This window comes from Aquila chrysaetos, chromosome Z (assembly GCF_900496995.4).
Source record: "Aquila chrysaetos chrysaetos chromosome Z, bAquChr1.4, whole genome shotgun sequence".
NCBI classification, from domain to species: domain Eukaryota; kingdom Metazoa; phylum Chordata; class Aves; order Accipitriformes; family Accipitridae; genus Aquila; species Aquila chrysaetos.
The window spans coordinates 2,333,838-2,361,311 of NC_044030.1; the positions used below are offsets into that span (position 1 = coordinate 2,333,838).

Here is a 27,474-nt window from a genome sequence, read left to right on the forward strand (position 1 = left end):
TTTCCTCAGGACCTGAAAAAAAGGAAGGAGCACACTGCATTACATGCTGAATGTTTGTGTGGGAGTGAGCTGTGTGGGAGCATTTCCTCCAGCACTTTATAGATACTCTAAAGGCCAAGTTTAAAACCAGGATTGTTGATGTTTGCAGATGTGCAAGCATAACAGGGCCTCAGCTGGAAAGGCTGATGGTTGGAGGAGGCATGAGGCAGTGCAAAATGAGGGTTGGACTTACGTGATCGCTCTTTCTCTCTTTACTGCTTTACTTTCTGGGTTCCGGTAACTTGGTCTTTCTATATGTTTGGACTTCACAGCCTGTACCCATTACTTATTAATAATGAGTTCTAAGTCAACATCAGTTAATAACGGCTGTGGCTCTGAAGACCAGAGTCTAGAGCTGGTGTTGAGTCTTGAGGAGAGCCTTGGGGGGAACTGGCTCAGGAGGGTGGTGCAGGCTCAAAATCTGATTGTCGTTTCACCCTGGCTCAGCCAAAGGCTGCAGTAAAACATCTCCTGTAGTTAGTTGAAGGTGAAGTTACTCCTCCAGCTGTGAGGAGGAGAAGGGCTATCTACAGGTGAGGATGTGGATGAAGACGAGGCACGCGGTGCTTTCCACATCCCACTACCCAAAGCAGCTCCCAGGAGAAGCCCTGCCTGTTGTACATGCATGATGCCTCCGGCAGGCTGGCCAGCCGTGCCTCTCCGCTCTGGAAAGCAGGAGCTCTGCAGGACTTCAGTGGGGGCCGTGGTCCTCCCCACTGTCTGAAGGCTTTCTGAATGGAGAAATGCATCTATCTCCAGAGCGAAAAAGAGTATTATGGAGTATGGGCACACACTGCTTGATTTCAGCAATACGTTCCCCAGCCAGGTCAGCCCCAGCTACGTAACACATTTTAAAAGCACAGATCTGATGGCCAAACACAACCATGCATACCCAGCTGAAAATCTACATACAAACTGATCTTTTCAGTATCTGCCCAATCCATCTTGGTTTTAATTCAACCCACCTACTGTTAATAAATATCTTAGGATCCTCTCTCTCCCCACTGAGTAGCTATGGTCAAAACATCCCTAGTTTAGACATCTCAAACACCCTGAGTTTAGACATCTCAGTTAAGTGCTACCACTTGAAGGGATGAAGCCAGCCTTTATTTCAGCAGTTCTTTTTCTGTCGTCTTCTTTTTTTTTTTTTTTCCTTCCCATCAGCATAGATGCAATTTTTGTCAGGATAACTTCTGTTGTGTCTGAATTCCTCTTTGTGCTCTTCCCAGCATTTCAGGCAGTGCTGCACTGCAGCATCACACCCCTCTCTGGAATGCTATTCCCTCAAGACTCCCATGGCACAGAGAGATGGGTAATGTTTTCTGAGCTTCTTCCACTATTACCACGTTTTCTATAGAGGATCAAAATGGATTATTTTCATCTTGACATGCAAATGCCTAGGCTGTGCCCTTGGCTGAGATCTCAGCATTGACTGCACAAGTAAAAGATATGGGGGTAGTAGCTTTTTAATATCACATATGGAAGTGGCAGTCTTATTTCTTAAGGAAAAAAAAGAAAAAAGAAAAAGTCCATTGTGCCTCGCAAAAAAAGGGCTAGTAAAAATATTTCCTTGTGCACTTACTGAATACTGTATTCACACGCAGTTGTTGGTCTGCACAGAGGCAGATGAACGTTGTGTGCAACTCAAGATCTTACTGTTGTACTCTGATCTGCCCATTTGCCATGCCAAAATATTGATGGGAAGAAAAGACACATGATTAATTTTATCAAGTCAGATTACAAACCTGAATATGAACATTTAATAAGTGATGGAATTAGAACAGAAGTAGGAACTCTTTCTAAGGCTCCTCATGAAATGCTCATAGAGCTAAAAAGGTCAAATTCTTCACCAATTTTCACTCCACACAACAGCAGTTAAGTAAATGAAATAACATGGCCTGCAAATTGGTGCAGGATACAACCCGCACAATATGTCGATACACCGTAAAAGTCATTGTGTGGTTTCATGTTAACGTGAAAGAAATGATATCTGACCATGAGAGCACCCTCACTGACTCACTGTTTCTAATTATTATTATATTCTTTTTCTGAAACAACAGCAGTGACAAAACAACATCAAGCAATTGCCTCCTGGCTAGCATTCTCTGCAAACCCTCATGACTATTGACTCAAATGAGCAGCCCAGCAAGTAAGTTGTTAGCTTAAATGAAAATTATAGCAGAGACAAAAATGTCAGCCTGGGAACTAAACTAATAAGAGAAAGAATGCACACGAAGCTGCCGGTGCAGTTTTAAACCTCTGAAAGAATAAATGAAAGCACAGCTACCAAAATTAACTTGTGAGGCTGAGGTAAACAGGAAAAATCCACATCCATCGTTACATCACGGAAAGCCGATGAGTGCAAGACTTTCAGCAGCAATGGCTTAAGTACGCCTTTATATGCTAAAACTCGAGGTAGGGTTTATGGTAGGCAGTGAATTAAGTGTGAGCTGACAGTTTAGCAACCCAGTGCCACTGCCAGCCAGTCTAACGTTCCTGCTTTTTGGCTTGCATGCAGGAAAAGTGACAAAATGGGGTTAAGCAACGTGGATGTGTCCTTCAAAGCGGCTCCCGAGGAATAAACGGGCTGTTTGTAAGCAGGGAGGGAGCTCTCCGGCACAAGGTCCCGAGCCGGCCGAGTGGGGTGAGGAGTCGGAGGGGAAAGGTGATAAGCCACGTTGGGCTTGTTCTGCAGAGCCCCTGGCTGCAGTTCAGGCTGAGGTCTTGGACACAGTCCACCGACAGGCCTCCTGCCAGGGGATTTGTTACTGCGAGAGCTTGGCTTAGGCAGGATTTTATTACAAAAATTGTCTCGATTCTTCTTCTGTCTTATTAAAATCTATCCCACCCTTCCCTTCCACCCCAGGAGGAGGAATATTTTGTATATATCTGGGTGAAACACACAAACAAATTCATTTTCCACAGATAATATATTCAGAGTGATTTGCTTTTCAGAGTCAGGAGCTCAAAATGATGAATTTATTATGCAAAGTAATAATTGCAAATTATATTGGCAAACTCCATTCCAGAAAAAAATGGGGTATTAATATAACTAAAAGGATTAAAAAATACTGGCTGTTAACTTGGGGCTACTGCAGATATTTTAGGAGGTTATATATCTCTGTTCCACCTAAACCACCAGAGGCAGTAGCTTTCATTTTAAAGGTCTAGTGAGATACCGTAATTAATGGGCCCACCTAACAGCATATGTCGCACTTGTATTGAGTAGTAGGACATGGTGCATATTATGAAAGAAAGTGAAGGAAATGCTTAGCATCATAAAAATTTGCATCTCTTTCTAGTTCATTTTTCAGTGCAAAGAAATGAAATACATCAGAGTCAGAACAGAAAAGAATTGGACTCCAGTTTTTGGGTCAAGATAGCCTGTGCCTTTAGTGGGGTGACTGAATGGCATATTTTGACTTTATGGGTCCTTAGAGGATCTGAAATGCCTCATTAAGAATCCCTTGGAGATATATAGCACTTCCCAAGGATGACCGGAGCAGCCCAGCTGCTCCAGGTGAACCCAGGGGCAGGTGGCTATTCCTCTTTTAAGTTGCCCACAGGTTTCCTGCCTGCCTTGGTCCTTTATGGTCATCAGCAGAAAGGGGCCCTAACAGTTGCCAGGGTTGAGGTCTCTAATGCAGTGCTTGTCAGCTACATGAGATTTATTTGCTCTGCTGGATCTGTATGTTATGTCAGGGGTACTCAAAGGATTAATTTGTAATCATGGTCTTCTTCACAGAAAAGCACAACTCTCTGCTGCTATAGAAGCATTTTCCTCTCTGGCACACATGTCCCATTAGGAAGTACTCTGCAGCAGATTATGTTCTCCAGGATAGTTGAGATTTGTGGGTAATTATGAGAAAAATAAAGATAATATGCTTGTAAACCTTGCAAGTAATAGTTGCAGTACTAATGCTGTGATTCATAGACATGGCACCATTAGAAAATGATGGACTTCTTAAATTAAAACACCAGTGGTATTTTTAACATACTTTTCATGAAAACATTATGATCTGAGTGCAATGATGGGATTCAAGTGCTCCACAAGTTGCACTCCTGGCTCTAGCACACACACTGGCTGTGTTCTTGAGATGGTCCATAGTGCTTCACTACCCATGAGGGATATGCATCAGTATCACCTGCTACTACCAACCCTGGAGCAGCTTCTCCAGAGCTTGTGCTGTGAGAGCCTTAGGGTAGCTGGGCTTCCAGGCCATGCCATCAGGCATTTTAAACCATGCCTGCTTGTATCTAAAGCCTTAAGTGATGTGCCTTCATAAGCTGGGGATAAAGGTGATAGTTATTTAGTGTTTGCAAGGGACTTTGAAGACATAGGAGCTGTGGGAGTTTACACACCACTGCAACCCGAGAACAAACTGTCTAACACTTATTTCCTCACATTTTTTCTTGTAACGTGCCTTATCGACAGACTTTGCTATAAAAGGAGTTCCACCTTGTGGAAAAAAAATCACTGAAAAAAAAAGAGGGGCAATTGAGATGTTTAGTGTATAAACATTGAACTTATGATCAACAACTTCTTCACTGAACAACAGATCTCTATTTTGCTTTTCAAGCAGAGCAACAGAGACCATGACTCACAGATTTTTACACAGATCCCAAGACCAACATGCCTTAGGACTGACAAAGAGGAGCAGTCTGCAGCCTCCAGTGTTGCCCACCTGCCCAGCCTGCAGTATCAGTAGCAAGCACAAAGGTAAACCTACTCCCCAGGTGTCACAACGCAGTTCCTCCAACTGAAAATCAAACTATCTTTTGGTGGTGGTCTTCCCAGGTAGGTGAGGATGCAGACCAGTTAACTGCTTTAAACACACACCAAGTCCAACAAAAAGCATAAATAAAATCAGGAAAGGGAATTGGAATTCAGCAAAATTCAACAAAGCTGAATAAATATTCAGCTAAAGCCAATTATCTTGGTATTTGTAGGGTTATTCTTGTAAGGGAGACATTTTGGAAACAACTTAGGGTCAACCAGAACACTGGTTGACAGCCACTGCCAGAGACGTGTTACCTTGCTTGAAGTGGCAGTGTTTGGATAAGGCTTGAGAAGTTCCTGTCACTTTTGTTGTATGTTCTCAGTGAAATTGCTATGTTGGCTGATGACATGAGCAGCAAAGGACAAGGTAATAGGACCTGTATCACTGAGAAGCCATTGCTCCAACAAAACATGTGCCATAATATTTAGTAATAAGCCTTGAAGTATTACAAATAGTTACAGCTGAACTCTGCATGCCAAATAAATGAAACAAGTATGTCTTATTTCCTGCTAAAGTGCAAAATGGTCAGGCAAACATAAATAAAGAGGCTCTAGTGTGAGCAGAAAATGCTCAGATTAAAAACCATGTTGGTGGCACCAAATTGCATCAAACCAATAATATAAAAATGGAAAGTCAAGTCTGAATTTCCTTGCTAGGGTCTCAGATCTGATTTTGAGGCTTTGGATGTCTTTACTGCCTTGAAACCTGCAGAAATAGTGGGATTTTACCTAATCTGATGTTTTTAAATGTTTGGCAGCCTAGACGGCTTCTACTGCTGGTGAAAAGGACAGGGATGTCCTGGAGTCAGTTCAGCCCATCAGGTGTAGAAGAGAGGCAGTCTCTGGGTCACTGACTTCTGAAGATACCAAGGTGATCCTGGGCTGAAGTGCCTCCAAGGCTGATTATTGCTGCAAATGGCTCCAGTGTGCAATCCAAAATGCTGAATAAGCAGCCTGTGTTTCCTACCCAGCACCTCAAAACGGGTTCAAAACAGCTGACAGAAGCCTCTATTCGCTTGGTAGCCAAACCACCTCATGAGTGTAGGTCTTATGTTCTTTTTTTCTTTCTTTCTCAACGAGCCGAGAAGGGAATCACTGTTTTCTGTTAAAATACTTTGGGAAGAGGAGATAGAAAGTGATAGTGCCTGCCCCCTTCTCGTAATGCAATAGCCTTATTGTCAGAGCAGTCACAGAGGAAGAGGGACACGTGGGTCCCATTTCCCCTTCTGCCTCAGGCAGCTCAAACCCATGTTTCCCACCCTTTAGGGAAATGGCTGTGGTCAAGGGGAGGATTCAGGATTCGTAGGGTGAGTGACGGAAGATGAAAGGGAGCATGGCTCCAGGGCTCAGGGTGTCCTTTCGGTTCCACTCTCTGCTCCCAGGATCGTTTCTGTCTTTTATTTAAAGACTGTTTCATGTAAGCACACACAGTCCTGGGGCTGGGATGACACAGTGACATGGTTTCACCACCTTCTGCTGACCCACGCAACGTGGACTGTGCCTTGCAAAAAATTATAAAATGCACACATTTTCATATGAATTGAAATTGAAGAGATCGGGACTATTCAATTGACAAAAATGAGTAAGAAGGAATATAGTAGCACTATTTGAGATAATGAATTGTACCGAGAAGGTAAAACAGGTTCTTCTGTTTATCCACTCAAGCAACAAAGTTTAATGAAGCAGAAAGGGGGGAAAAATGTAATCAAAGGAAGCTTTTTTTTCCTTTTGTCTTTCTTCTTTAAACCAAAGCCATAATTAACCTGTTGAACTCATTGCTTCTAGGTATAACTTCGGCCAAGAGATTAGTAGGATTCAAAAAGGATTAGATATCTATATGCACAATGAAAATATCCATAAGCTACAGTGGGTAGAATATGATCTCAAACCCTTTTATAGAACAGCTTGCCTCTTAATACCAAGTGAATCCTGTATACCAACTTCTGACTAGTTAAGGACCTTGTGAAGCACCTCTCTTTTTAACCAGGATCTTCATGCATCATCCTTACAGAAAAAAGAAAAAAGAAGAAGAGAGCTAAAATATAATACATTCTTCTGCATTACTGCTGTTCCAGGGAAGCATCTGTCATATTGCTTACATGGAATAGGGATTTTACAAACTTATATTATATTTGTATACTTCTTAAATTGGCATTTTTACACTGTAATTAAAATTCAGCCCTGGTAAATAAAGAGAGGGAGAAACACAATCTGACCACCCACCTAGGAACAAAATATTGGAGCCATCACCATAAGAGGCAATCCACAGTAGTGAGGGTCTGATTTCCCACTGTAAGTGTACTCTTACTTGCAATAAGAGTGAGCTGACAGATATGGTCTTTACAGAATAGCTGTAGACCAATAATGCAGTGAGAGAAATGGGCAGCTACCAAATTCTCCATGTGTGCATTTCATGCAGGCTGAGGTTAAATCTTTCCCCACCCAGTGAGTTATAGGTGCACACTGATGCTTGGAAAATCAGAAAACATTTCTGAAAATCAGGGCTGGGTTCTTCTTCTTCCTCAGTCTGGACTCAGGTATTAATAAATAAATAAGGACAGATAGATCTTAAAGTAACTATCAAGGTTGTATAATTGGTTTTAGTCTCTGGGAGGCCATAGAAGTTAGGGGAAGACTAACTCTTAAATTATATTAAGTCAATAGTTATTTACTGTCTGTAGTAAATGTAGAAATAGAATTGTATTTGAATTTACATAGTCTTTTCTCCTCTGATGTCTTTTTGCTGGTCCCTCTGGCCACCTATACCTTCCCATTCCTGAGGAAGGCTTTCTTTCTAGCCCCTTAATGTGACCCTAGAAATTAGAAGACCACTTGGTTTTCTGGTTTGTGTTGAATATATTGTTTTACTGCTGTGAAAGCATAGAAAGGTCTTGCCTTGCTTGCCAGAGCCACTATCTCACATTCTCAAATTCAGAGAAACAATCCCACCATCTTCATATCCACCACAATGAGTTAAGCATCGACTGGGTTTCTGAGTGTCCTTGAGCCCTCAGGTACCACCAAAGTTTTTGCAGTCCAAAGATGTTCAATCTCTTAAGTGATCGGGACTAGAGAAAGTATTTACTAGTTAAAGCTCTTTCTACCAATACAAATTTACCACCTAAATTTAGTTGTGAGTGATATTTAATAATTCCCGAGTCCCTTTGCTCTTGGTTTACAATTTGTCAGCATTACTTTATTACTGTTTGCAAAAGTAACAAAAGGTGTTGCAACAGGGATTCATTTGGGCAAATTAAACCTGCAGTGGGATTTCAAATGCAGGCATTCGTCCTCTGGGATTAGACATCAGCAGCCTGTGGAATTATTTCTGACATTTCATCCATCATACACTCAGAATAACTAAACAAACCGGTGCTGCTCTCTCCCTGCTCAAAGAACAACTTTCACAGAGCCTTCCCACGGAAATATCCCAACCTATTAGTGTCAGGAAATTGTGCTTGGAAAGTTAAGAGAAAAAAGAAAAATCTTCTGCAAGTGAAAGGCAGAGATGTTATCATACATCAATAATGTGCATTGGGAGGTCTGCTCGTAAACAGTTCTTTGGCTGGTGTAAATCGGAATGACATAACCAGCGTAGGTATATTGATTTTGTTCAGGAATTTTCACCACAGGAGTGACTGGATCTATAACTGTGAGAATCTGGATTTACTCTTCTTAAAGTAAGCTGCCAAATTGGTATTAGGTGAAATGGGAGGAGGACTAGGCCCTGCAAAGACTGCTTCTTTTCCTCTTCTTTGTTTGAAGAAGTAAATTTTAAAACACACAAGTTTTCAAACAGCCTCTTGAATCCTGTGTTTTTCAGCCTTTCCTTGAAACGCCGAGCACATACTGTGGCCAATGTGTTTATTTCAACCAGATCGTTCCTAGCTAAATATGATCAGACTAGATTAGCTGTAATATTTAAATACCATAGCATCAGTGAACAAAAACTGTGGACTAGCTCATTATTAAAGGATAATACCCTTTTAATCTATATTTAAAAAAAAAAAAGTTGTCTAATAGACCTCAAACTGGTTTCCCATTCTGGAGAGACCTCCAAGGATATATTGCAATTACAGGAGGTTTTTTTCCCCCACTTTAATAACTAATATAATGTGCTTTGAAGTAACGTGGTCTCACACTGAAATCTACAATCAAATACCTAAACTAACAGAAAAGGTAAAACCACCACAAGGGAGAATTTAGAAACGGAAGTGTATAATCAGATAAACGAGAAGAAAGTTTTGAAAAGGATTGCAGAGGAGTAACAGGAGATATTGCTGGTGTGTTTCTTACTTCATTGTTGTTTTCCTTCAGTAAAAGTTCTATCAGCTGGGGAGAGTTGCTCACTTCTTTGAAGCTGGCTCTTGTTTCTCTGAAATCAGATTCCTTATTCCCAGGGCTCCACTCCGCGATGCCAGCACAAACATACATCAGCAGCTGCACAGCACTTTAAAGAGTTAGGAAGGAGCTATCAGGCAATTACTTATTCCATTTTAGATCTCCATCCATTATTTTCACTGAGCAAGTTTGAAGTTGGGAGAATAAAAATCAGAGAAAGCAAATAAACATTTTGGAATCCTGAGCATCTCACCTAAGGAGCGAAGCTCACCTACTGCTAACCAAAGAGACGAGACCTGTAGGTGAGAAGTGCTGACAGGAAAGAATAATCCTTTTCCCATGAATAAAGCCTTAAAAAGTACTTGGGTCTTCACTCTGATGAATACAGAGAGTTTTGGTGCACTGAGCTGGTGTCAGCCTTACTTCTCTCAGGGGCAGGTGCAGTTCTGGCTGCTTCTGCACTGGGACAGCAAGGTGTGCAGGCTGGTTTCACCTATGGCAGAGTCACCTTAGAGCTAATAGGGCTGTGCTGTGGATGAGTTGGGTAGAATGAAGTGAATGAAGAAACTAAGCTTGAAATTCTTGGATTACTTCCAAAATTAACTCTTTTTTTTTATTTTTTTTGCTACTGAGCCTAGATTTGTACTGATTTCTGGTGTGTGTGTATGCGTCTCTGTGTGTGTGAAATACAAGCTATTGTAGACAGAGATTGACTTTTCGTATAAACAAGTGTACATTTATCCTTTGGCCTGAAGTACATGATGAATAAAAGCATTAACAAGCTTCTCATAAAATAAGCAATAGTGGAACCACGAACCGCCTTCGCTTCAGAGGCGTCTGTGTGACTGGGGGTTGTTAATAGTGCTCGTAGTGTCCCTCACTTGACACCAACAAAGCCAAACGCCATCCCAACAAAAAGGCAGTAAAATTTCAAGCAGTCCTGTGCAACCTTATGAGAAAAAATTGGCTTTGTTGTTTGCCCTCTAGTTGTCTATTGGCTTGCATGACATTTATTAATTTTATCAATGGAAGAGCTACAATGAATAATCGAGGAAAAAGGACAAAAATATACAGATATGATTTACCATGGTGAGGAAGTCAGAAAGTTTCAGGCCATAACTTCCTGGTGCTTTACAGTTTCCTAGATCTTTAGCTACCTAAAACCCATCCTTCCCTTCATTTTCCTAGGTGAAAAAAATAATCCTTTTTTTGGTGAATGGAGCGAGGGAGAGCTTCTTATATGTACAGTTAGATATACCTAGTTGCTGTGGATGTAGGATTTGGATGTTTTGACAGGACACTTTTGAGAGTTTTCCACAGTTGTCCCCCAAAGCAAAACTGTGGGACTGTGGAGAAAGGACTTTTCTCTCTGCTTCTCTCCTTTCACCCCAAAGCAATGAGATTTACTCCTAGATGAGCACCCAGGGCAAATCTCCCTGCTTGCATCCCACAGGCAGAGGTGGCCAATATTGCTCTGAGAAGGATCACTCAAACTCTGCCATTGATTTACAGCCTGGCTCTTCATCTATCCTCCTTTATTAACCTATGTGTAAGTGCATGCAACTGATTAAATGTCTCCTGTACTAGAATTTCAGAAAATTGTGCTGTAGACAGAGTGAATCCTCGCCTGCCAGGGCAATTTGGTAATTTTGCCGTGGGAATAAGAGGTGCGAGCAGGTCCATGAGCAGTCCTGGGAGCCAAGCTTGCAATCACCTTTCTGGGTGGCTTTTGCATCTTTGTCCCAGACTGGTTTAATTTCTCTGAGAGCGTATTTTTATGAGCTGGGACAGAAAGTGAGAGGGAATGAGGCAGGGCGGGATGGCTTGGGAATACAGCCAGGCTTTGCATAAACCGGTAGTTCAGTCATTCACCCAAAACATCAGAGGATCAGTCCTAATCCCCGAGTCATTTATAAAACAGCATCAACATGGAAGACAGCACTGCATGTTTTTGGAGACACGGGGTTGGATGTCAGCTTCAGGGAGACATGTACAGATCTGAGTTGCAGCAGAGCAGAGACAGGCATCAACTCAGGGCTAAGGATTTCCCCAGATGCTGTAAAATTAGGTTACTTTATATATTTTTTATCCCCCTAGACTTTTTCGAAAATATGGTTCTGCTTCTAAAACATTCACAAGTAAAGAAAGATAGAGTGGAGGGTATCTATAACTGAATAATTTCTAGCAGATAGCTTTTTTAATGAATGATGCTTTTTTTTTTCTGTTCAGAAAGAGTGAAATTATTTTTTCAACCTTGATGCTGGGAGTGGAGAATATAATTTACGTGTGGCCCCTATGTGGTGGCAACAGCTTTTTTGGTTTGTGCAAACAGACATGAGTGAGTTGGGATAAACAGCTCTCAAACAACAGACTAGATGAAACTTGATCACTTTGGTTTCCAAAGTGGTCCTGAAGATGCTGAGACAATAAAGCAAATGTTGTTTTAGTCCATCCTCCCATACTGATCAAATAGTTAGGATGTGAATCTATATGCCAGACTTAATCTCTCTTTCTTGCACAAGGGTGGAAGCCTGAAGAGGATCTGTTCTCCATGATGACCCTCGTTCCCTCCATCCCCTTCATGAAGCAAAATACAGTGTGAGGTTAGGTCATCCCTTGCCTTATATTCCCAAACTGCTCTCTATTTCCAAGCCTTCTACACCTGAAACCTTTGAAAAGGTTTAACAATTCAAATTAGCAATGAGAGAAGGCAAGGCACCTACAATATATTGTGATAGTCCTGCCCAACTGCAGACATCTCTTTCAGACAAAGGAGAGCTGGTTGGGTACCCAACCTGATATCAAGAGACCAACTCTACTGTATTGCTCTTTGTTTCCTGCCCTTTTATATTCGTGGAGGGAAATAAATACTTCTAGATGAGAGGAACTAAATTTTAGACAGTTAAAGGTGGGTGAGTTGAGTCCCACACATTTTTTACAGCTAGATATTTCTATGAGCAGTATAAAACAAAGTCCCTGTCAAATAAAGATAAGTTTTATAACATTTTATCGTAGTACCTACGCATTTCCCAAAAGACATGAAAAAGTTTCAAAAGGTTGTGATATCATTTAATGTATGACAGTAGCTGAGAGAGACAGCACAAGGCCCTAGGCTGGAGACAACAGCTTGATCCTGCATTCCTGAAAATCCTTAGAAATACTGCCAAAGGACAGGAGTAGGTGCACTAAGAATGCTAAGAAGAGATACTAGGCTGGGCTTGGTATATTAAGATTAGGCTAAGGAGAGATACAAGACTCGCTGGGATACTTCTGAGCTTCTTTTAGGTTCCTGGCTTGTGGTCAAAGGTTAATAAATGTATGTAAGTAATGTTTGAACTGTGTTTTGTCATATGTGCATGCATTCTGGGGAGAAAACCTGACTTTAACTGTTTCTACACATCAAGGTTACACAACACTGAAAGGGTCAATAATGGCAAATCCAGGTGAAATTATGGCCCTGTTGATGCCAAGTGGGGGAAGCTTTCCAAGTAAAATCTGACATTTCTTCATTTGGACATCATGTCCTTTGTCTCAAGCAGCTAAGGTCACAAATACTTCAAATCAATATGGCCACAAAAGGCATATAAAGACATAAGGGCTCAACCATTGTTGCTAAAACTATGGTTTCCTTACAAGTAAGGTAATCCCTGACTAGAAAGTCTTTTGTGTGACAAGATCACAAAGACCAATTGATCACTCCAACAGTCAACACCATACAGGGAATTTAGAGTAAAATGCTCATCTCTGACCTGCTCTGTGGATCACCTGGTGGTCTGGACTCACACTACGCATCTGTGGACCTCAACAAGGCTGACAGAAAAGTATGTGTCAAGGTGACCCTGACTTCTGCTTAGATTAATTGACTTTATAATTTGTCACTTTGGAGGGGGAAAAAAGGGAATATATCATTAACTTCTTTTGAAATAACTGTACCTCAATCAAGTATAATTATTTTTCTAGATTAAACCATTACAACCTCTTCCTATGCTAACAAATATTATCTTAGCTCAAATCTGGTATCAGTAAAAAGGTACTTCATGTATTGACCAAAAAATAAATTGTGCTAGGGCTTGTTTGTGTGTGGTGCATTCTGGAAAGGGCTGTGCTTCTTCCATCAGAATAACTTGCAACAAAGGTCATACATTACAAAGGACTGAGTTCCTGAGGACCATGGCTTTGTAACACTGGATTTACTGTAAATTATCACTTAGAAGTCACTGAATATGTAGAAAGAGTCCTGAGCAATTCACAAATATCCAGCTATTTTTTAATTTTATTTTTTTTAAAAACAAACAAATAAAAAGACAACAGCAAAATTTTAAGAAGATATATAACCTTAAGCTATGTGAAGTGTCAAAATACATTTAAATACATGCCGAGAACTGAGTGGTCTTGCTTTGTTCTTATCTGGGGATCATTTTACCCAACCAGAACTTTAATGTTACTTTCTTATTCTGGGTGTAAGACCACGCTATTCACACTGGTTTCCAAGTATGACAGATTCCAGCCCAATCTGATACTGCAGTGACTGTTCATTTCCCACTGGTGATCACCCCCTCATCTTATGGCTGCAAAGAGAAACACAGAGAACGATCACAAGACTCTCTATAATAATAAAGTACACTTTACATGCATCCATATTCTAGCACTGAAGGTAAAACATTGTGCTCTGCTTCCTTACTTTGCCATTTTGTTTGGTGCAAATCTTAAAAATTAATTAGAGATCAGTATTATTTCTTGAGCTTGTTTCCTTTAATTTTGTATCTTTCTTGCCAGGATAATTTGTGCAGATCATCCCATGCCAAATAGCAGGTATATAAAATAAATAGAGATATTTGTAGACAACACATTGGCAAAGGATTGAAAATGCTAGTCTTCAAAAACCCTGAGTATTTTCTTCATCATGTACAATTTGGACTGTAGTAATGTGATTACTTGTGCATGTACTTTCTATATAGGCTCTTAGGACATTTTCATTTGTTAGGCTATAGCTCTGCTGTACACTTCTGTCTGCCGCTTTTTCACTACTCTTTAAAAGATTTTGGCTCTAGCCCTGGTTGCAATGCATGAGTTTAATTAAAATCTGCAGATGTTTTCCGTAGACTATGTAGAGTGGGATTTATGTTTCGTCAGTGAATGTACATTGGCTTTTGCTTGAATATACGCATGTACATTTTGAATACATAGGCAATTAACAGATCCTTTCTCAAGAAACAAGAACAAAACTTGCAAGTGTGTACTCTCTACAGTGGTGAGAAACAAGAACTCAGCACGAGGGGTATCCCAGATCTGGGACCTGTCACTTGTGCAGTATATGCAGAGATAAGGAGGAAGCTATAATATAAACACAGGGAAAAGACTCGGTTTTCATTCTAGTTTAATTTGCCAGAGCATGATCTTTCGCCCACATGCTGAAAACATGGATGCATCCTCTCTCAACCTGCAAACCAGCTAGCTGAAAGATTGGCAGCTGCCTGCAGAGCAGGCACACCTTGCACTTAGTCCCATGCAGGCGATGTTTTAATCACAGCCGCGGTGATGAAAGGGCTGGGAGGGCTCACCTTTCACGCACCGACCTAAACAAACACAACATAACATCTCTGCTGCAACCCAAGCCGGTTCCTGCTTTGGCATTCCCGACACACACTCGGTTCACTGCACACTCTCAAACATAACTTGTCTACATGCTCCTGTGTCGTTTTACATCGCTGAGCTTGGCCTTTTAGAAACTGCGGGATAATGCCTCCCCGTCATCCTAGCAAAATGCAATTTTGTGTTTACCGAAAAACAGGAAAAGGAATGAAATGAATTTCAAAAACCTTCTTAATTATTGATACATATAAAAATGGTCCTCTTGTGTTCTGAAAACTGGTGTAAAATGTCACAGCTAGAGAATTTCTTTCCAGTAAGTTATTCTCAGTAAATTTGGTCTGCTCGTTGCACGCATACACATATAGATATCTCAGATCTGTCTTTATATACGCTTTCTCCTCATGAAAAGCATTCTGACTACTTAACAGGCGTGTGGGATCCTGCATAAATTATGCTGATTCTATATGATTCAAACTATAAAATATAAAATTACATTGCATTTTCAATAAGCGTATACACAAACCTTGTGGAACGTGAAAGGTCAGACTGGAAATTCCTCATTCTCATTTGTGAAATTTTTTTTTTCATCCAACAGTCCCATTGATTTCAACTGGCCTGAGTAAGAGGTCTCATGTAAGACCATCATCTGGCCTTGCTTTAAGATCACTTCAGGGCTCCAGTCGTGCAATCTGATCTGTGCATAGACAGACGCATACTTAACTGATGTCAGTGGGCTGCTTTTTTGGCTTGGGAAGGCATTCCATGGATCAAGGCCATAACAGTTAACTCAGCTACCCAAACAAGAACATGATGAAGCTCCACTGCAACATCTAATCTGATGTCTTTGAGATTATATTAACTTTTGGCTTCATAGATGTGTGGTGCTTCTCCACCAAAAAAGTATAATATTCTTGCAGTATTCCCATGGCTTTAAGAAGACAGGCAAACATGACACAAAGGTTAGAGAATGAGCAGTATTTTGTATACCTGAGGTGGACTACACCATCAGAATGGCAATGCCTACAGAAAAGGTGATGCTTTCAGGATACCCATTCATCCCCTTGAATTCTTGCCTGCTTGTTTTTCTTTGTCTTTGCTGCCTTGCACTGAAGTTTCCAAACTTGATTGTGTATGTGCTGTCATAGGAGTTAGGTGCCTGTTTTCAGAAATAATGGGTTTCTACGAATGCTGCTCAGTTCACACAAAGGCAGATGTGACCTCAAAAAACAGCTATACTTTGGTGCTGGAGATGATATTTCTAGCTTTAGATTTGGAGATATTGGTACTTAGAGACCGGCTCTGATTGCTCTCATATTGCACAGGGATCTGTTCTCTCAGTACAGCCGGTGCTGAGCCAACACTCTTTGAAGTCCATGGAAACTCTCCCACCAACTTCTAAAACAGACTGAGTTCTGCCTGAAAACTACGGCCTATTTTTTCCATCTCAGTCACCAGCATGGTCTCCCTGCTGGGTATCATGTGTATGAAAGCTAAATTAGCCACCCCAAAAATTTAACAGACCATTAGACAGAGGTGCAATTTCTGTAACAGTAGAACAAAGGTACCTATAAATTTTAGAGATCTTTATAGTGCCAGTCGGCTTTCACTGCTACCCATTTTAATATCACCTGTGATCAGAAGTAGAAGTAGTCTCTACAGGGTACTTTCCATATACTTTTACTGGACTCTGCCTGGCACATTCACTGATCTCTGCAGCACTTCAGCATGTTCTCTTCTTATAGATGTATCAGACATCTCACTCCCTTAATATATGGCATACCAATAGACGGATGCACCCACATGAACCCTGTTCCATCAGTGTGCATTGACATGGCAGTCAGGCATACATTACAAGTAGAAAGGCTGGGGTTTGACATGAATAAAAATGTACTGTCATGTTGTACATGAGATGATCTTTAGTGACTTTATCTGACCATTATTTTCCAAAGCATGAACACCCTTGTATGCTTTGTTGGTTACTAACTGTTAAGCACACTATTGTGAAGTTCATACATACCTACAGTTCCAGTTTTTAAATATACCTTCCTTCAGTGTAAGCAAAAATGGTGAAGGACCTAGAAGAAAAACTTCGTTTTGGGGCTTCAGAGTCTCTTGGCTCATAAAGTAATGCTGGTGTGCTATGTGTCTACAACTGGTTGTCCAGGTTAGAGCAGGACTAGAAGGTCTCGGAATGAATCCATGCAGAACTGAATGCTTTCTGCATCTCCTCAGGTCATGAAAAGTCACACTGTTGCCTGCAAAGGTGAAAAGGTTGAATAAACCATCATTTCAGGTAGTATGAATCCATCCAATCCATTGCCTGATTTTAGATGGTCATTTTGATACCTACCAAGAGCTGCAGAAAATTTCAGAGGGCATCCCAGTGGGATTGCTCCTTGCTGGATTTACAAGGAGCTCTTCTGATCCTTCGAACACACTGCAGCAGGTAATCAAGATAGGTACAGGCTTCCTTACCTGTTACTACTACTGTTCATCTTCCCTTTGGCAATTGTTTCACCTGTGCACGTGTTCAGCACAGACTTCCCTGGCTGTGCATTCAGTATGATCTGAATACAGCTGTCAAAATCTGGATAAAGGCACAGTTCGAATTAGATTTCTCTGTCATAGTGAAGGAAAGATTCTTGGAAAGTTGCTCCATGCCATATTTCAACTACCTACAGCTAGTTGTTTTGGATGAAAGTTTTGTTATGGTTAAAAAAAAGTATATCTTTCTAGCTAACTTATTGCTTTCACTTAGAAAAGACATGTTGGAGCAAAGGTGAAGACTACAAAGCTTAGCCTGAAATGTAAAGGCTTGAAAGTAAAGGTTAGAAAAATCTCAATACTTAAATACAGGAGCTTAAAATGGAAACTGGTACACCACCTTAGCCATGGTTATATTCTGTGCTAATCTACCTGTCTGTATGAAACAGGGGGAGACAGACACATTACCAATTTTATGTCATTTTCATTGTCAAGGAAGGGCATGACTTTAACAAAATAATTATTTGCATGATAATATTAATAATAATACCAGAAAAATTAATGCCACGAAGTACAAAAGAATATGTGAAACAAATAAGGGTCAGGATCAGGAATACTGAAATGTGAATATTCAATTAACAATAATAGAAAAAATGTGGGGCATGGTATGTAAATGAAAGCTGCCTGGGGCCAAATGTTCTCAATAGCAAAGCCAACAAGATATTAAAAACACCCCACATGACTTTGTTTTTCAGCTCATGAGCAAATCCATGTTGAAAATATGTTTATCTGTTCTAACAGCAAAAACAAACACATTCCATAATGTATGTATTAAGAGGATGTATAACTTGCACAGCATTCACGGCTAGGAAAATGTGACTACATACAGTAAGTGCTGTGGAAGGGGAGGGGGGAAGAAGGAAAAGTGGTAAGAAGGACAGATGCTTGAGGAGAAAAAAACTTGCTAACCAGAGGTTTTTACATGGACCACAGCATCCCATGTCCCACATGTTGATTTCTCGAGTAGACCTGTTGCCAAGATAAATTTTTTCTTGGACTTCAGAATTTATAGGATGTGCTTGGCTTGCATCAGGAACACAGCAGTTCCTTCCCCACACAAACAGCTCTATCTAGCTAGGCTGGATATAAACAGAGAGACTGCTTCACTAATTATTTATACAAAGATAGCTGCATTCTGGAAGGTTTGTAGGAACTGGAATTTTTTTTTTTTGCGGGGGGGCTTATTATGTTTTTGACTTTCAGGGCTGTCAGACTCCGCCGAAAACCATCTAGACCTTCATCCAAAGGAAGGTAATTCGCAAGTTTACTACTCCGAATTCAGGCAGTGATTTCCTCCCCACCTCTTGAGAGTATTGATACTGCTTATTTAATAGTAAGTTATTTATATAAAACAGGATCTTTACCTGGACAAGGAGTTTCTCTTCCTACCTGTTCTCCTGGCTTTTGAAACTACCTGTGTGATCAAGGAGTACTGCATAGCTACCAGCACCAACCTCACTGTAAATGTTTGCATTATGAGAAGACGACTCTTATATGTCCTGGAAATGCACTACACTGACTTGTTCCAGCAAACAGTGTCTTTCTAAAATCAACATGACTACTTTTATGAGTCAAGGAAAACTCATTCATAAGTGTTTTCAGATTCTAGCCAACAGTTTTTTTTAAATTATGCTCCATCTTCTTTCCCCCTTTCTCCCCACTTTTAGACCAAGGAGTTGAAATAATGAAACAGGCTTAGCAAGGGGAGTAAGAGGAAAATAATTTTCTGAGTGCTTCACATACTGTTATCCTCATCCTCTCACTTGTGCATGAAATGCAGCTGAAGTATGGAATATATGAAATAAGTTCCTAGAAGTTTACAGCAAAGCCACAGTGAAAGGTGGTGAGAGAAGAGAGAATAATGCAGCCAGTGGAAAAACAAGCAGCATTTTGGACAGGCAGAACACTGTTGATCTGCAGTCACCTAGGTATGTAAACTGAACCTTGGAACTAGTCTTACTTCATTTAAAGCACATTTTAAGGGCCTGTGGGATTGGGTCTCAGTTTAGGCTCTGGGATTAGCATTCCTCTTGTGCAAAGTACCATGGAATTTTAATGAATACAAGTAGTCAGAATTTCTGCTGTCTCCCAGAGATTTGTTTATTTACTAATTTAGAGACGTGTTTAATATCTTACTTCAGTGGTGCATCTGTACCAGCACCATACTGCGGCAATGGTTAAAAATCTGGTGTTGAGAAAAGAGTGGTGTCTGTGAGTCATATATAGTCCTAAGCACACACATAAATGATCTCTGAAAAAACTGTCCCCAGCTTACATAATAAGATATTAAAATATTACAATGGACACAAAGATATGGCATCAAAGAGTCCAGTCCAGTTTGCTGTGGGAGCTTTCTGTGTTTAAAAGAAAAGAAAAAATTAAGACATGGTATGAGTTTCTGTTGTAAATGCATGAGTATTTTTCCTCAAGACATGGATGTCTCTAGGACCTGATTAGGTTAGCACTTCGTTTGGTCAAATAGAGTTTTTATATTGAAATAACACATCAGGCCCTTTATCCCAGGTCCTCAAGGGGAGTCAGGTATTTAACTCCATTTGGCAGAACTAAACAGTCACTTTTAAAAGTCTGTATTTCAGCTGCTCCTTTTTTTTTATTTCAGGTTTTCTGAATTCTTTTCCTCTTTCAAATCTTCCTTTACAGTCATAGGGACCTACCAGCAGCACAAGCAAGGGGAGCTGGGTAAGAAACTTTCTGAAGTCCTTGGCCTCATAATGACTAGCCAAAAAGATTTGTCTAGCCTGAGAATCAAGACGCTTGGCCCAAGTATCTTGCTAGGTGTAAAACTTTGGGTAAGTGGGCTATATGGTTTTAAGTGGGCTGATCAAGAATGTTGTTTTTAGCTTTTAGATGAGGCAGTGTGATCTGTGTAGTAGATGCTTTGGGACAAAGTTTTAAACCTTTCATTGACACTTGCTTTTGCAAAAATTAATTAGCTGCCTATATGAAATCTGGTCACACAGTCCTGAAAATCTGGCTGTACTCTTTCTGTTAAACAGAACCAGGCAATAATACACAATGTGGTAATTTTTATTTCAATAATATGAAATATTTTGGATATTAGCTGCTTCTTAAAATGAATATAAATTTCAACAAATACCAGGAATACTGACAACTTCAAACAAAGGTAAAAAATAACACCTCACCACAAGTCCCAGATCTTCCTAGAGCATTTTATATGGTTTCTGAAGCTTAGCTGCACTCTCAACTACCCTCTGGTTCAGCTTCTGGAGCTACAAAAATCTATTCTCTGTCACTTAATTTGTCTCATAATGTCACAGGTAAAAGTAAATTATTATTTGCTGAATTTTCATCTTGAAAAAAGATACATGTTTTTGTTACGATTTAAAAAAGTCACTAGAAAAAAATAAAAATGTTATAGACTGCTGGAGCAAAGGCAAGCTTTGGTAAAATCTGGCTAGATAATATATTCTCTTTATGATAAATTCAGCAGACTGAATATGCATAGCTGAAGTTGTGTTCCCTGAAATACAAAATTTATAATAGAAGTGCGATTGTGTTCTTAACAGCCTATATGAGGCAGTTTTTTAAAAAGGAGCTATCTAATTATCTTTTAAGTCAATTACTCTGCTTGTTCCTCCAGTGACTCTACTGTTCCCAAAATGTATCAGCTGAGTTTTTCATTATTATTTCCCAACCAAGAAAATAAAAACTATGAAAAATCAATAACAAAGTTCACATGAGCAGATGTTAATCTTCTGCCATAGTTCACCATACATTCAAGATAGCAATCTTATTGGCATGGGGCTTGATATTTTTAATGGAGCTTTTTTAGTTAGTAAAGTCAGTAGCAGTAAAGCCTTGGAATTGGTAGCAAAAAGTCAACTGCACATTTGAATACTTAATTTTGTGGCTATAAACAGCCACGTCACATTTCCAGCAACAACAATGGGATGGTTTTCAGCACTGCTCTACCAAGCAGGCATGTTTTCTATTTTCTTCTTGTATATACAATTAAAAGCATTCCCACCAGAGAACTCTGCCCTGCATTCACTTCTGAAACAGAGCATGAGAGATGTCTCTCAAAAGTCAAAATCCTGCCTTTCCTTGGGCCAAATAATGAAAGAACATCCCAGCAGTGCACCATTACTTCTAAGGCTTCTATTAGAAGTTTGAGTTCACTGACTGATTATCAATACTTGCCCCAGAGTGCAATTAATAAGGAGATCTCTGGTCATGAGAAAAGTCTTTTTTTTCTTCTGCGTGGAAAGGTGAGTTTACTTTTTATCAGGCAAGAGATAAGGAATTGCAAGCATGGAGTATGGGCAGGTTCTTGTCTTGCTCTAGGGGATACCCACCAGTGCCTGTGTTCTTGTTGAGTAATAATGAGATACCATAACCAAACAGTAGAAGATGCATGTCAGATGGTTCTCCAATAACATTAGAAAAAAAGCAGCTGATGTATGGGATATTGAAGGCAGATTAAGTTGTTAATGTATATTAGTATATTCTTAATTTCCTTTTAATTGAAAAAGACATATTGACTTTAATTAGAACCATTTCACAGGAACTGTCAATTAGCACATGTCAAACTAGTTAATTCAGAACAGAATTCTTTTAATTAGGGTCTGCTTTCCTTTAACTGTGGGGCCAATGAAATCAGCCTTCCCTTATCAAGATTTTAAATGTCTCTAAGACATACAATACAAATGTAGTCTCTTATCTATTATTAGAAGCCCATATGGATAACATTAAAATGATGATGCTGGCATTGTTCATGCAGCACAAATCAGAGTTTTCTTTATGACTGTTCGAAAAAAAAAAGAAAAAGATGGCTTTGAAGAAAGACTATTTTAAATACACAGATTTATCCTACTTTAAAGAGACTACAAAATTTATGACACGCATGTTCACATTTAAAGTATTATTTAATACGTCTGCTCAAATAAATGGGCCTATTCAAACGTTTTGTGTGTTCTATCAGCCAAAGACACATAAAACATTTTCAAAGCATGCAGTAACGTTCTTCCCTTAAATGAACTGTAATCAAAAGGAGAAAACAGACTCAGTGATTTTTTTGGGACAATATAAAACCAGCATTGTTAACTTTCATTGCATGTGAAGATTTAACACTGATTGCTAATCCAGTGGCTGTGAACACTAGTGAGCGAATGTCATCTCAGTTATCAAACAGCATATAATCCTGGTCTTGACTTTCACATACATTTTCTGAATATGTCTCGAGTTTGCTGATGGATCTCGACTCTTGGCTGACATACTGGTGTCAAGACCTTCCCCATGGTTTCTGGGAGCTGCCCTGTGCAACATCTGTAACACTGGTCACATCCCTTCAGGAGTAGGAACAGCTGAGAAAAATATACCAAAAAATATAATAGGAATGATTGCAAAATCTAGACTTAGTTTTATCATACAGGCTTTAGCCACTGTTTTACTGACCTATATCAACAGAGGATTACAGAGATTAGTAAAAGGAATACTTAATAACTGAACTGTGGATTCCAAAGAGGATTATCTGGTAAGATATTTCATGTGTCCTGATGCTTTGTTGAACATATTAGGGACCTGATTATGGGCCTGAGTAACTCAATAATAAAAGAAGCATAATTTACCAAAATGAATTACAACTGGGATGCACTAAAATTTAATGTGTCCTAGAAGTACACTTTGCCTAGGATCCTAACCACACCATTTTTCCCCCCTGTGGCAACTCTTTGGTATATGGTGAGTAGTACAGTTTTAAGAGTGCCATGTGCTAAAATGTGTGTTAAAGTTTCCACGAACTTTGAAAAGTGGATGAATTTCAACTAGATGATCTACAAAATTGAAATATTTTGTCCTAGGAGTTCTTCAGCTCAAGCAAGAGGCTCTGTAGACATGTCACTTCACTGCCTACTGTCCTGTATGAAGTGTACCCCGAGTATAACTAACAGCTGTAGTTCTACTTTTAAATGTGATTGTAAATAGGTAACATAAGACCCTGATATTTATTCATTAATCCTATTGTGGCCCATATTAAATCTCTGCTTATCAGTTTAAATGCTTACCATAATTTAGAACTCTTTAAGCAGATCTAAGTCACTTTGGTACTGAATTGCATAATCCAACTTCTTTTATAACACAGCAGAAACAATGCTTTGGATTTTGATCATATTGCTCAACTGGCAATATATTGTTTGTTTCAAAATGGCAATTAGCAGTAACTCTTCTTTTACAATCATCCCCACATTGGCTCTGCATAGGAAGTATGGGTACGTTCTCCACCAGGGTTATAAAACCTCAGGTGCCTGCCTTTATGCTCACATATGATGCGTTATGCTGAACTTCAAACTATAGGAATATTTAAACAGTATAAACTATAGGAAATTTTCAGATTATGGTGAAATTTTTAGTCCTTGCAGTATCCCAGTCAGGTGGGTAATAATTTATCTAATCCATACCTTACAGCTGGGACAACAGAGAAACAGTTGTATCAAGGGAAAGTAACTTACCCAAGCCCCGAATCAAGTCAGTTAGAAATAAAGTTAAAAGCAGAAGTTCCCGATTCCCTGAAGTTGCATGACCCACTGTGTGCCATGCCCTTAAAGCAGTGCAAAGCATTTTTTTTTCTAATTAATACTAAGGCGATTCATTGCTTAGCAGCAGCACTAATATTTACACACTTATGGATCTCATGATTAAGTAGCAAGCTTTGACTTCAATTAAACCTGACAGTTTCTGATAGCAAAAAGTCATTACAGAACTTCAAAAGCACTTGAACTGCAGCAAGATCTTTACAATTATCTATATAATATCTTTCAGCCTCTGTTGGCTCCTTGATCTTCTGCGGCAGGCCCAACTTCTCTGTCAACTTTGGTCTATGAGAAGTTGAACCTTAATGCATGCTATTTAAAAAAAAAAACCATAAAAATGCTGCAATATACAATGGATTTCACCCAGTCTGACATTCTTTTTGGGATAAGTGCTTAATAAAAATTGCCCACGTGAATCATGTACTGTTCATGTATTGTTCATGAATCAAACCAAGAGCCATTTAAAAATGACTAGCATTAGGGAAACGTAATAGCTTTTTAACAGATTATTTAAATGACTGTAGCTCTGATTTCCAGTCATTTTATCCAAACAGCTATGGCAGAACTATCCCTGAAAAGGGAGTAACTTTCTGATTAAACTCTTTTGTTGTTGGATTTAAGAAATATTTTAGAAGAGAGAATTTCTCAATTATGTATTCATCTTTCAGAGCCAGGGCATGGAGGGTGTAACAATTTGATCAAACCCAGCTGAAAGCACTAATGGTTTGGAGGATTCATTCTGCTCTTACAATCATGGCAAAGAAAGCCTTTAAATACATTCAGAGCAGAACAGACAGTTTGTTCAGACTGACCAGAGCGTAAATCACTTTCTAGGTAGTTTCTGGTCTCCACAGCTTGGCTTGCCTGGTACTTCCATAGAGTGATGTGACACCAATCGAGCAGTTCATTTGTGCATTTTTATGGCCAGATTATCAACCCATCCAATTCCTTGGTTTTTGCTTTGTTGGCTGTATGCATCCCAAGGTAATTGAAACCAGCAGATACCCTCATCTGCTCATGTGCTGTTGGCTCCTTGGCCCGATGTTGCCCGTGGCTGAACTCTGTCCCTTCCTCCTTTTCCAAGGAGGGTTTTTAACCATGACATTTGTGCTCATGTTAAACCATTACAGCAACTGGTTTGCAGCACCCGAAGATGGAGCCCCCTCCCATTAAACTGGGAGAGTTCCTTACACTGAGTCCTCCAGACTGATGCCTTTCATTTACTGTTGTTGTTTTGAAGCATAGCCCAGATTTTCTCAAAACCATGGTCTTTTGGACAGCTCTCTATTCTGCCAGCTATTTTTGATAAAACATGTGCATGTTCATGTTTATGATGAAAACTACTTAGTGGAAAAATAATGCTAAGGCACCCAATACATGCCTAATTATTTGCAATGCGGTTTAGTAGCTGCAAACAAGGACAATCAGCCAGCTGCGCCATCGTCTCAAAGAAGGGACCTGCAGACCATCAACAGTTCACTGATCATAGATGAGGAGCTGCTGGTCTTGCTCCCACAGTGTCTGTGGGCATATTCCTCCAGGTCACATCGCCTCATGCTACAGCAGTGTTAACTACTCCTTTATTAAACAATTCTCCAAGCATAACTAAAGCATTTGGGTTGTTAACATACATAATAAGTTATATTTAAGAAGGTTTCAAATCAGCACATTGTATTTTGCAGCGAAGTCATAAAAATATGCTAACATGATAACATCTAATGAGGGAAATGTTGCATGCAGATGTCTGTTTGCCTATTATCCCATAAAATGACTGTATATTTTTATTTATATGAGTAATGTTAGACACAAACATGTTACCAAAAAAGCATTCATTTAGGAAATGTATAAACACAATGAGTCTAATATAAGAAACTGTTTTAAAACATGTTTTTTAGTGTTTATAAAATGAAGAGAAATTAAAAAAAAAATTGTTCCAAAGTACATTTTTTTTCCCCCTCATGATGAGAAAGAAATATAGGTCCTCAGCTGGCATATTATTTGCGATGTGGCAGCAAAGTGAAATTTGTGCCTCGCGTCATGTATCCTTTACATGATGCAAAGGAGTATAATTTTATTTTTGTTTTATTTGAAGGCTCTGTCTGGGCACATTGGCCACCAATTTCATTTTTATTGCAGTGCATGGATAGCAAAGTCACATATCCTTACGTTAATGCAAAGGGCATAGGAAAGGAAAGGGAAAGTATAATTTTTGTTGTTGCTGTTGTCATTTGAAATTTCCATAGTGTCTGTGCACATTGGGTACCATTTCATTTTTATTGCGCTGCACTGATAGCAATGTCACATATCATTAAGTTAACACCAAGTTAGAAAAAAAAAAGAAAAACAGATATTTTTTTCCTCCGCTATTACCATTGTTTGAAATTTTTTGTACTGTGTGAATATAATTTCTGTGGGGCGGTGGAAGTACTGAAAAATCTAATATCCAATGTAAAAAAGGTATACCAGTTTATGTTTTTGTATTGTGACAGTGGATAGAAAATGTAATGCTACTCACATTTCGTATCAGTAGGATAAAGGTTTGTTCAATATCTAGAAATGGTTAATGTGGAAATGGCCATTTTTCAGGAAAACTGGAATAATACCAGAGTTTAATTTCCCCAAGTCAGTATATTTTATTAAAGTGCTTATCTCATGCATCCTAAAATACCTTCCATGTACACCTCACTGTCTTTTAACCCCTGAGTAGAGAACCTGACACCCACTTTGGGATGTGGAGGGTTAATCTGTAGTTGTGGTGGACCCACTCCTCATTGCTGACATGTGTAAATAACTGCCACCAGTATGGACATGGTGCTCATCTACATGGGGAGTATCAGGCAGCTGTGTGGTGGCTCTGTTTTACGTGACAGGTCATTATACAGGTCAGCACTAATAGCAGGCAGGAGTACAGCCCTTGGGCTCCTTTGGGAAATTTGTGCCAACAATTGTCTTAGTTTTGGAGAGCAAAAGAGGCCAACTTGTTTTATTTTATCTAATCTATTATTAACCATTCCCATATGATGCCCAACGCTGCCTCTTTATCCTTGACCTTTGGAACAACTCTGTTGTGGTCTCATAGGCCAATGTCCTTTTTTAAGGAGTGACCCTTGGACAGACAGATACAGGGCTGCCAACAAGAGATGGCAAGCTCCAGTATGGTCCTTCTTGGTCTACAGTTCATATAGGTGCACTAGTTTGAGCAACAAAGCTGATGAAAGGGTGAGAAGGCATGTCCAATGACGACATGTCACTCTCTACAGCTTCCTGAGGAGGAGAAGTGTAGAGGGAGGTGCTGAGCTCTTCTCCCTGGTACCCAGTGCCAAGATGCGTGGGAATGGTTCAAAGGCGTGCCGGGGGAGGTTCAGACTTGATGTTAGGAAGCATTTCTTTACTGAGAGGGTGGTCAAATGCTAGAACTAGGGAAGTGGTAGATGCCTCATGCCCGTCAGTGATTAAGAGGCATTTGGACAATGCCCTTAATAGTGTGCTTTAACTTTTGGTCAGCCCTGAACTGGTCAGGGAGTTGGACTAGATGATTGTTTAGGTCCGTTTCAACTGAACTCCTCTTCTCTTCTCTTCTCTTCTCTTCTCTTCTCTTCTCTTCTCTTC

At 39.7% G+C, this 27,474-nt stretch overlaps 1 long non-coding RNA gene across 1 annotated transcript in view; it reads left to right on the forward strand.

Annotated features, from left to right (window-relative positions):
- Nucleotides 1–5,681: 5,681 nt before the first annotated feature.
- Nucleotides 5,682–27,474, forward strand: part of LOC115336607 — a 36,564-nt gene continuing 14,771 nt past the window's right edge. Inside the window, exons 1-3 of the long non-coding RNA XR_003921843.2 lie at nucleotides 5,682–5,860; nucleotides 18,500–19,224; nucleotides 19,917–20,106. This is a non-coding gene — a long non-coding RNA (uncharacterized LOC115336607). The remainder of the gene's footprint in view (nucleotides 5,861–18,499; nucleotides 19,225–19,916; nucleotides 20,107–27,474) is intronic.